The sequence below is a fragment of the Cavia porcellus genome, unplaced genomic scaffold (assembly GCF_034190915.1).
Source record: "Cavia porcellus strain 051 isolate PalLab524CR breed Dunkin Hartley unplaced genomic scaffold, mCavPor4.1 scaffold_20, whole genome shotgun sequence".
NCBI lineage: Eukaryota > Metazoa > Chordata > Mammalia > Rodentia > Caviidae > Cavia > Cavia porcellus.
In genome coordinates this window covers 47,587,903-47,598,028 of record NW_026947503.1, presented here as the reverse complement: position 1 = coordinate 47,598,028, position 10,126 = coordinate 47,587,903, and the positions used below count along the sequence as shown (strand labels likewise).

The following is a 10,126-nucleotide window of genomic DNA, read 5'->3' as shown; positions in this document are numbered from 1 at the left end:
TGTTTGCCCTGCTGGATGTTGGACTTGCTTTGTTTCCAATGCTTTACGTTTCTCTCTTTGTAACTTTTGGAATGGTAATGTTTATTTTGTTATTTTGCATTTCAGAAATGTTTAAACTTGTTTCATTTGTACAGGGGGTTACAGTTAAGAGTTTGCCATAGATCTTGGAGGAGACTTGGGACTTGGACTATTCAGCAATGCTGAAACTGTTAGGATTTTGGCAACTCTTGGAGACGAACTAAATGTCTTTTAATATAAAGGATGTACATGAGTCCTGGGGTCCATGGGTGGAATGTCATCATTTATGTTGGTGGCCCTTAGGCCTCATGTGTTTACATTATGTATCTGCGATTGGTTCATTGTATAGTGCTTGGATTGATGGTGTCAGTGCTACACCCACATAGAGCTGGAACCTGGATATGATGTAATGGCAGGAAGAAGGCGTGTCTTGCTCTCTTGCCAGCAATCAGCCTTGCTGTTTACAGCTGCCATGAACTGCAGCCCTGCCATGCCACCCTGCTTGGAGCCAACTGAGAATGAACTGAAACCTCCAAAAACTGTAAGAAATAAACCTTTCCTTTCCCAACTCAAGTATTTTGTCTCAGCGACCAGCAAAAAGTAACTAAGACAAATAATTATGATTCAAAATGCAAGAGGCTTAATGCTACATGTGAACTGCTGAAAGGATAAAGGAGGATACCAAAATGATATTAACCTGAAGCTTGACATGAGAAAGTTGTGGATTTGGATAGTAGTCAAGATGTCTACCCAGATTTGAGGTCAGTGATTCTTAGATTGCACTTTAGAAAGGGGCAGGCCTAGATGCATGTCCAAAGTAGGACACTCACTGTAACGGAAACGAGCAAATTACTTTCAATGTCTTAAATTTCTAGTCAAGAATATCTAACGTGCAACGTATCTTTCATAATTAAATGAGATGATGTGTGGGTGTTATCTTAGTTATGTTTTTCTCATTTGTGGGACAAAATATTCAACTTCCAAAATTAGGAAAGTAAAGGTTTATTTCGCTCACAGTCTGTAGAAGTTTCAGTTCATAATCAGTTGACTCCAAGGCAGGATGGCATGGCACAGAGTAACAGTTCATGGTAGTGGAAAACAGGCAAAGCAGCAAAGCCAAAGGGGCAAAAGGGAGGAGCAAGCCTCCTCCCCTTCCTTATATTGTATTTAGATTATCTGCTCCAGTGTGGGTGCAGTACTCACACCACCAATCCCACCACTAGACAGTGAAGCAATCACAAACTCTAGATTCCGTCAGTTTTTAAAAGTCCATCCCTCATGAACACATGAGACTTTGGAAGGACACGTAGATACAAACCATAGCAGGTATGATCACAAAATACAGTGAATGTTTAATTTTGTAATTTATTATGCGGCAAGACATTTTGCATTAATTCCCCTCAAAATACTTCCTCTTGCTTTGAAGACATTCCATCATTCTTGTCACTTTCTGAATCATGTCTGGAAGTGCACTTTGATCAATGCCTTTAGTTGTAATATCAAAGCTGCCTCAGTGCCCTGAATTGTTTCAAAACTTTACCTGTCCTTTTGTTATGGTTTGTATCTCTGAAAGCCTCATGCAATCATGACACCAGAGAAGAGGAATTTTCAGAGGTGGCTAATCTAGAGTGTGTAATCCTAAGATTAAGGTTGTGTGATCCGTTCACAGATTGGTTCGGTACTGCCCTAATCCTAGCAGCCTAGATAGAAGAAAGACCTTGTTAATGTTGCTTGTTGATGTTGTTGTCTTCTGTCCACCATGAACTGCTCTCTTCTGCAAAACCACCCTGCACTGGAGTCAGCACACAGTAGACTGAAATATCCACAAACTGTGAACAAAATAAAGCTTTCCTCTCTTAACTTGTGGGTGTTGAGTATTTGGTGTCAGCAATGAGAAAGGTAACTAAGACACCTTTCATAGTCATTTTGACTTAGAGGAAGAGTCAGAAGCCACATGATATCAGATTCAGTGAATAAGATGGATAAAGATGCACTATAATGTTTTCATAAGCCTGCCTGTCCATTGGATGGCATCAACAGGCAGCATTCACTATATATTTTTAATCACATCTTGTAAAACCACTCACAAGAAAAGGACTTCCAGGGCTGCTCCTGAAGAGTCAAGAAGAATGGGACAAATAAGTTCAAAGGTAGGACAACTAAGTACTTGTGGAGGATTAATGGCAATGTGTCCTCTACTATAATAAATATTTTTTATTTCAAAACACATCATAGTTTATGATCATCCCTTTTGATTTAGAAAAGTGCCTTACATATATTAGATGTTAAGGAAAAATCTTTTTATCTTCCTCATCCCAAAGTTCTACAGTGTTTCATTATAAAACATATGTTCAGATCAGCTCCTTTATCTTCAAAGCCAGTCCATAAACATGGATGACAATGAAAATATACTGTATTTTCTTTTTTTTAATACACTGTATTTTCATTTCATGTAGGCAAACAGAATTTAGCATTTTCCTCAATTATGACTATAGGTAACAAGCTACTGTGATATGTATAGAAGTTATGACTTTGTCATAAAATATATCACTGTATTTTCACAAAATATATCATAAATATATATATTTCAATAAATATATCATAGTATTTTCATATCACAATTACCTATTTACAATATCATAAAACATCACCATAGTCATTGATACTTAGGAATTAGATATATTCAATGTTAGGTCTATTTATTTAATGCACTAATAAAGAAACATGTATATAATCATCATAAATTTAAATATCTGTTAATTTTTAATTTTATTGGTTTTATAATATATATGTGCTTTATTTTATGCATTTAAAAAGTTTTTTAACAAAATGGTACCAAAGATGCACTAGATATCCCCAGAGTCTAGGGTACACAAACAGTTAATAGCTTACTACTCTAGAGTGAGTTGATAGCTAGATGCTACCAAGATTTGTCTTGACGTAGTTCCAGGTAGAGAAACTATGGTATGAATATTGAAACAGATGTATCAAGTGCTTGCAAAGCCTCTGAATAATAAAACCAGAAACATTTATAAATCCTGGGAAGTTCTCAGGTGATACTTCATTTTGTAGGTGGCAATTTTACTTTTTCTGGTAACCTGGGCCAAAAACACAAATTTTTTTGACTTTTATTTTCTTTCCCCCACCATACATCAAATCTGTCATCAAATTACGGCTACTCTATCATCAGAATGCCTTTAGACTCTTTCCAACACAGCCACCTGGATCCAAGTCCCTATTATCCCTCATTTGCCTAATTAAATAAACTCCACTGCTCTTGGTATTTCAAATAAGGCCTGAAACACCAGAAGGTTTGAAGAGCACACGGCAGATGTTCATGACCAAAAATCCTGCTTGGAATGGCAGGGAGGAGAAGTCTTCTTAGAACAGATTCCTAGGGTTCAGAGGAAGTGAAAGGATTCTAAATGTAGTGAATTTGAAAATATTCTTCCAAAGATAAATGAAGATGGCCCTGTCTGTGATGACAACAAGGCAGTTTTTTTTTTAAATTTCAAGATGCCATCCATGTTTTCCTTTGGTAGAAGGTTCCTACACATAGATGACTCTTGGTTGCCCAGGTATGATGAATCTCTCAAGAAAGAGGGTTCCACCTACTGTTTGCAGGTCAGGGATACCAGACAACTAGCTTAAACTGCCTTGGATCTGGAGAATCACGCCTGGAGGTTTTTCTGGTCTTACTTTGAGTTTTTAGGTATTCCTGCTCCTCTGTTTTGCCAACAGTCTTTAATGGGATATAGCAAAGTAAATTTGCCTACGATTACTTAAATACACAGAGTGACTGTGCCATTCATTTCAGGATGTCATGAAAGTCAGTGCTGTGATCGTTATGCATGACTTCTAACCCTTCAACCTCAAGGTGCATCAGAGCCCGGAAGGAACTGTGGCCATTCTAGTGACATTCAGCCCTCCTCACACAAGTGAAGAGGCTGGCTATCTTGAGGAGCACGGTACCTGGCATCATGCGAGATGGGCATAGAATAGGGAGTTAAATTTCAGGCTAGAATTCAGATGATCTTGGAATCTTCAAAAATAACTGTCCATCTCCAATTTCATTGTATGAATGTCCACTTTATATGCTTTAATTTAGTGATATGGACAACTGTTTCTGGGAAGATAATATGTAACCTATTAACTGGTGATTTTGTACTGTATATATTTTTTTCTTGAAATACTGTATCATTTGTACCCTTTTACTACATTTTTTAATGTCCTTTCTTTTTTTTTCTTCTCTCTTTAAATAAAATAAATAAATAAATAACTGTCCAGACATGTTCCTGAGTCTTCTGTTACAACATACTCACCTGAAAGAGCACTCCTGTAAAATTTGCAAGGGTGTGATTTTTCAGAATCTGCCTCAGGGAAAATGGGAATAGGAATCCCTAGTAGGGCACTAATCACCTTTCCAAAGGAGACACACCTTTGGGTGACTAGGACTTAATAATTAGTCCCAATGGATTAAAAGGCCAAAAAGCTGAGCTGTATTAGTGAAGAATGTTTTGATTTTCATGAAAAGAGGCTGTAACTAAACCCCTTCCTCCCTTACCTCATTTCCTAGTCTTTACTACATAATTGAAAAAGATTGCCAAAAGTAAGCAGGAGAAACCAGGTACTCAAAGCTCAGATCTTGTCATCTCCTTCCACTTCACAGTCAGCTGCCTACAGGAAGCTCTAAACAGTGCTTTCTTGTACTATACATTTTGCTGGGTGCCACTGTTGGTGACAAAGTGGGCAATTAGTGCCAGAAACTATATTTGGGGCTTGACAGTGATTCAAGGGGTATTTGATTCCCATTTGTCAGGTTCATTTCTTATATGATTCAGAACTCCGATAGAACCGAGATAGTTGTTACATATTAGGCCCCTCAGAGTCCCATGTATTATAGCTGCTGATATAAAATTCTTTAAATAATTCAAAATAGAAAGTAATGAAAGTCATAGGGATAACTCCCATGGATAAAAAGTTAAATAGTAGATCTTTCTGGGTGATGAGTAGAAGACAAATTCCACTGAGAGCATGAAACATGAAGTGGTCCCTGAAGACAGGAGGAATCTGAAAAAGAGGAAACAAAGAAAATAGCTAAGCAGTCTGTGAACAACAACCTAAAGACATAAGCACGTGGGGCATACCACGAGTATGTAGCAGAGAATGGCGAACTTTGACTACCACACAGCAGGGACTTGAAAATCAGTGCAGCCCAAGGACATTGAATTGTACTGGATGAAAAACAAAGAACTGTGGAGGACACATCAAAGATCCCAAATGCTGTAGTCTGAATTTATCTTTGGGTATCTGTGAAATGTTAAAGAAAACCCTCATGAGACTGTTTCCATTGGATATACTTGCTAAAAAGTGCAGTACATGTAGAAAAGTCACTCAACTAGCTTCTTCAGAAGGATATTGAAATTTATGAAAATCTCTTCTCTTTCACGTTTATGGTTACTTTCTAAAGTTGAATATTGTGTAGTAGTTAAAGTGACGCTTTTGAGTGTGTTCAAATTACTGTCTGGAGTCAGTTGCATTTGACCCTAAAGAACTATTTTTTCTTGTAAGGCAAGTTTGCTAACAAAAAAATTTCTTGGCTGTTGCTTATCTTGGTGTTATGATTTGTGTCTAGATGTCCCCTAAAGCCTCATGTTGTCAGGGGGACAGGCTTTTTGAAGGTAGCTGAATCTAGCATTTGTTATTGATTCATGGTCTAAAGCTGGGGTTAAGAGTGTAAGTGCGGGGCTGGGGATTTAGCTCAGCGGCATAAGCACCTGACTTGCAAGCAGGCAGTCGTGAGTTCGATCCCTGGTACCGATAAAAATGAAAAAGACAAAAAAAAAATTAAAAAAAAAAAAAAGAGTGTAAGTGCTACACCTGCCCTAGGGCAGGTAGTATAAGGGACAGAAAGAGACTTGGCCTCCCCTCCCTTCTTGTTGCTTTTGATATCTTCTGCCAGCATGAACTGTTACCCTTCTGTCACACCACCTTACCTGAGAACCATTTGATTATGGAATAAAACCTCTACAAACTGTGATCTAAATAAACCTCACCTCCTTTAACCTTGAGTGTCAGGTATTTTGCCTCAGCAACAAGAGAAAAGTAACTAAGACACTTGGATATCTTTATTTTGTGTCCATATTTGAAAAACAGTTGTTATATATAATTCTTGATTGGCAAATGAGGTTTTGCAAATGAGGAATAAGCTTTGTGCCACATCTTTGACTATGTCATCCAAATTTCCTCTTCATTTGTCAAATAAGGATGATATTAGTAACTATTTACAAGGATTACTGTGAGACTTAAATGAATCAAAGTGTTTCGATCAATGTCTTACACACGGGAAGTACTAATGAGTTCAACCCTTGAAAATGTGGATAATTTAGATGGAAAAGAATATGATATATCATTCCCTTTTTTGGGTTTTATTTCTCATAAATATAAAGTCTTCACAGAGGCAATATGCTTAATAAACACCAAGTTCTACTTACCATTAAAGGTTAGAAAAAACTAAAAGTAAAGAAGCAATGATGTAAATAATCATGATGGTAAACTGAATTGTTTTTAGGCTTCTATAAATAAAATGTGGCTATTTAAAATTTTTTTTTCACCTTGAAACATCTTGGGTTCATACACAAGTTTTCCCCTATCTGTTACCATCCTATTCTTAGCTGGTGTTAATTACTCAACCTTATCTGCTCTCAGTATATATCGGAAGAAACGATTCCTGATTTCCTAAAGCAAAATTAAATCTAGTCTTCCTAGTGCCTGAAAATCTAGAATAGTCTTTCTAGTGGAAAGCCCCAGTATAATTCTATAATTTATATTTTGGATCTACAAGGCAGACAAAGTATTCATACATATGCCTAAGGAGTGCTTTTCATTAAGGTAGAAAATTGTTTCAAGTAGGTGTTGGATTCATATTTCCATTTTTATGTTTATATGTAATAGCATTTGCCTCTCCCTTAAGAATCCTTTGGCTTTATAAATGGTGGGGTTTTTTTTTCTGTTATTCTTAAATACAGCAAAGTTTTAGAGCCTCATTCTAGGAACTACTAATTATTATTTGTTATTGTTATCAATTGTTTTAAAAACCATAAATTATATTTCCTATTGTTTTAAGGTTTTTGTGAAAAAATAGATATTATACTTAAAACCCAAGGGGCTTACTCAATTCATCCCACCTATTTGTTATCTAATTACAAATCAATAATACAAGAAGAAAAATAATCAGGCATATGTGAAGACAAAATTGGGGTTTTTGTTTGTTTGTTAGTTTGTTTGTTTTAGTTTTTCTAGAACTTATATGGAAAATGTGAATTTTTATTATGGACAAAAAGATATAATGCATATTGGAACCCTCAAATACCAAATCTGAGTATTGAATCAATGAAATCAGTGCAGTCTTAGAAAACAAAAATATTTCTCCCACATGGTGCTACTCAGTAAAATTCATGAAGAAGAGGACCAGAAATTAGGCTGGACATAGAATACTGTATTATACCTGATTGCAACTCTGTTCCTACAAAAGGCCCAGGTCTTGCAAGTGAGACATCCAAATCCAGGCAGTTTTGTTACCCTTGTGATGAACACAGAGGTGGACTACTAAACTAGGCCTCTATCTTAGCTGGTGTGAATTACTCAACGTTATCTGCTCTCTATCTTGAACCACGTATCTATTTTCTTTACAAATGTAGATCCTTTACCTTACTTACATTATTTATCGTCATTCTGTTTTCTAGCACTGCCTGTTTTCTCCTAAAAGTAGCTAATCTTTTTAGAAACGAAAGATATGACCATATCTGGACACATAAATAATATCAAACCCTTTTATAGTGTTTACCATCTGACACTTTGCTATTTTGCATATACTATTAAAATAACTAATTGGAAGAGGAAAATGTAGTAAATACTACCATAATTCCCATGTGGAAGATGAGAAAAATGAAACACAGAATAAAATAATTTGTGCAGTGTTATACATCTATCAAATGGAAACTCAGGTCCAAACTACAAACTCCAGAGCTTATATTATGAAGCATTATCTTCTATCAACTCTTATGAGAGAGAAGTAGACAAAAATAGCTAGCTAACAGGAGATACTAATTGTGTCAGAGCAAAAAATTGCCACACATAGATTTTTGTCATTTCAGTTATGGTAGATAAATCAATTCATTGATAAAAATCCTGAAATAAATTAAAAAATACAAAGACCTAAATCATGCTATGATTGAAATGGGAGTGAAGGATATATACTTATTGCTTGATTGTGGCAGAGAGTGGTTCATCCCAGGAAAAGTCAGTCAAATTTCTTTTGTGTTTTTATGTCCTGATCTTAAGGAACATTTCTGATTTTAATATTATCACAGAAAACGCATGATTTACATTTCATCATGTACACACCTTGTTTTATGTAGTTTTGACATTTTAAAAATATTTCTAGCCCTTAAGAAGGAAGATTTAGATGACCTGGATGACATCTAAATGTAAGTAACTCCTCTGTTTATATATGCTCCCTCCCAGCTTGGCTTTTGCTTATGAGAGGGCACAATCTTAGAATGTCTACGCAATTTTAATAGCACTGTTACAACAGAGTTTAATATTATTAACATAGCAACATTGAACTCCATCCCAGAATCCTCCATTTTCATTTAGAGACAAGATCTTCCTAAGTCACTTAGTTGCCCAGGCTGGGTTCCAACTTTGGCAATTCTCCTGCCAACATCTCTTAGAGTGCTGGGATTACTGGACTGCACCACCACAACTGGCTCTGCCTCATAAAACTTTTTTATTAAAGCTGCCAGTGACTCAAAACTTTACAATTACTTGTAAAGGTTTCTTATTTTTAAAGATATTAGGCTTTAATCTTTTCCCTTTAAATGGATCTTGAAAGTACAACCACCAACAGCTTTGTAAAGTTGTTAAACTTTTTGATTATTTATTTTAAAACTAAGATTATTTATTAGATTTTTTGAAAATTACTATAGCTAATTGCTCTTATTTGAGTGTTATGAGTTTCTGAATTGTGTATCAGAAGAACTGATAAACTTAATTGCCTCCTGCAAGGCCCCACAGGCAGGACATATCTTTTATGAGAAATAAAACACAGAACTAATAATTTATAAGCTCTCTGTTGTGGAAAAATGAGTATGAAAATTCTTTTCCCTCTAGTATATGAGAAAGTTTAACAAGAACGTTTTGTTAACAAGAAGGGACTAAGTTTGTTTTGTTTTGTTTTGTTTTGTTTTGTTTTTATTAGATCATACCCAATGCGGTAGTTAAAGTCACCCCCGCATACTGGAAATTCCATGTAGATATTTCCTGACAAGGTATGATAGTACACTTGTGACTGAGTGAAATCAGCCATTAGAAATGGTTGAGTTTTCTCAGTCTGTAAATACAAAATTGCATACTTATCTGTCTTCTTTGGGGTCAAAAGGAAATATAAATTGTAGGTTCACACAGGTTCATATAAATGCAGAAAAAAGATAAAAGATGACAAGTTACTCTGGTCATGTGGAAATAGGTGTTCTTCTCAATCTGTAAACAAGTAGAAATTCGTTACTAGGCAGCTTTAAAAAACAAAAATTTACTCAGAATATTTGGGAGTGTAATTTGTTTCCTTTAAATCATGATAATAAATCTCCATTTTCCAACATATTTTGTTTACCTTTAGTACTTAGAAATTGGAACAATGATTGTAGGCTTTAGTGAAACATCATTTCTATCTTCCTGTTTTAAATTTTCTTACATACTAGGAAGTGAATTTCTCTGTTTACTTTGCCAAGCAGAATACTATAGAAATGAATGTGCTACATATTAATGCTGTATCTCAAGTTATTTCCTACGATTATGTTATTAGTCTGGAGTAAGAGATTAAAAAGACAACTAACTCTTAAGTTGAAAGCATATTATATTCCAAAACATAGTCCTTTGATCTCATTTTCTTTAAAAGCTGAAATGTATTTTCTCATAGAGGTAGTATTCCAAATAATTATACTCACTTGTTTCCTGAGTAAATCCTGAAAAGCTTATTCCATAATATAACCAACTTATAAATAGTTAGAATTATATTATCAATAATACAGATTAAACTGATCGTTTG

The 10,126-nt window shown here is 35.3% G+C and overlaps 1 long non-coding RNA gene across 1 annotated transcript; it reads right to left on the bottom strand.

Annotated features, from left to right (window-relative positions):
- Nucleotides 1-2,770: 2,770 nt before the first annotated feature.
- Nucleotides 2,771-9,795, bottom strand: LOC134471795 (uncharacterized). Its single transcript, XR_010041453.1, has 2 exons — nucleotides 9,435-9,795; nucleotides 2,771-5,088 (listed from the first exon to the last, which is right to left on the bottom strand). It is a non-coding gene; the product is annotated as an uncharacterized LOC134471795 (long non-coding RNA).
- Between the last annotated feature and the right edge of the window lie 331 nt (nucleotides 9,796-10,126).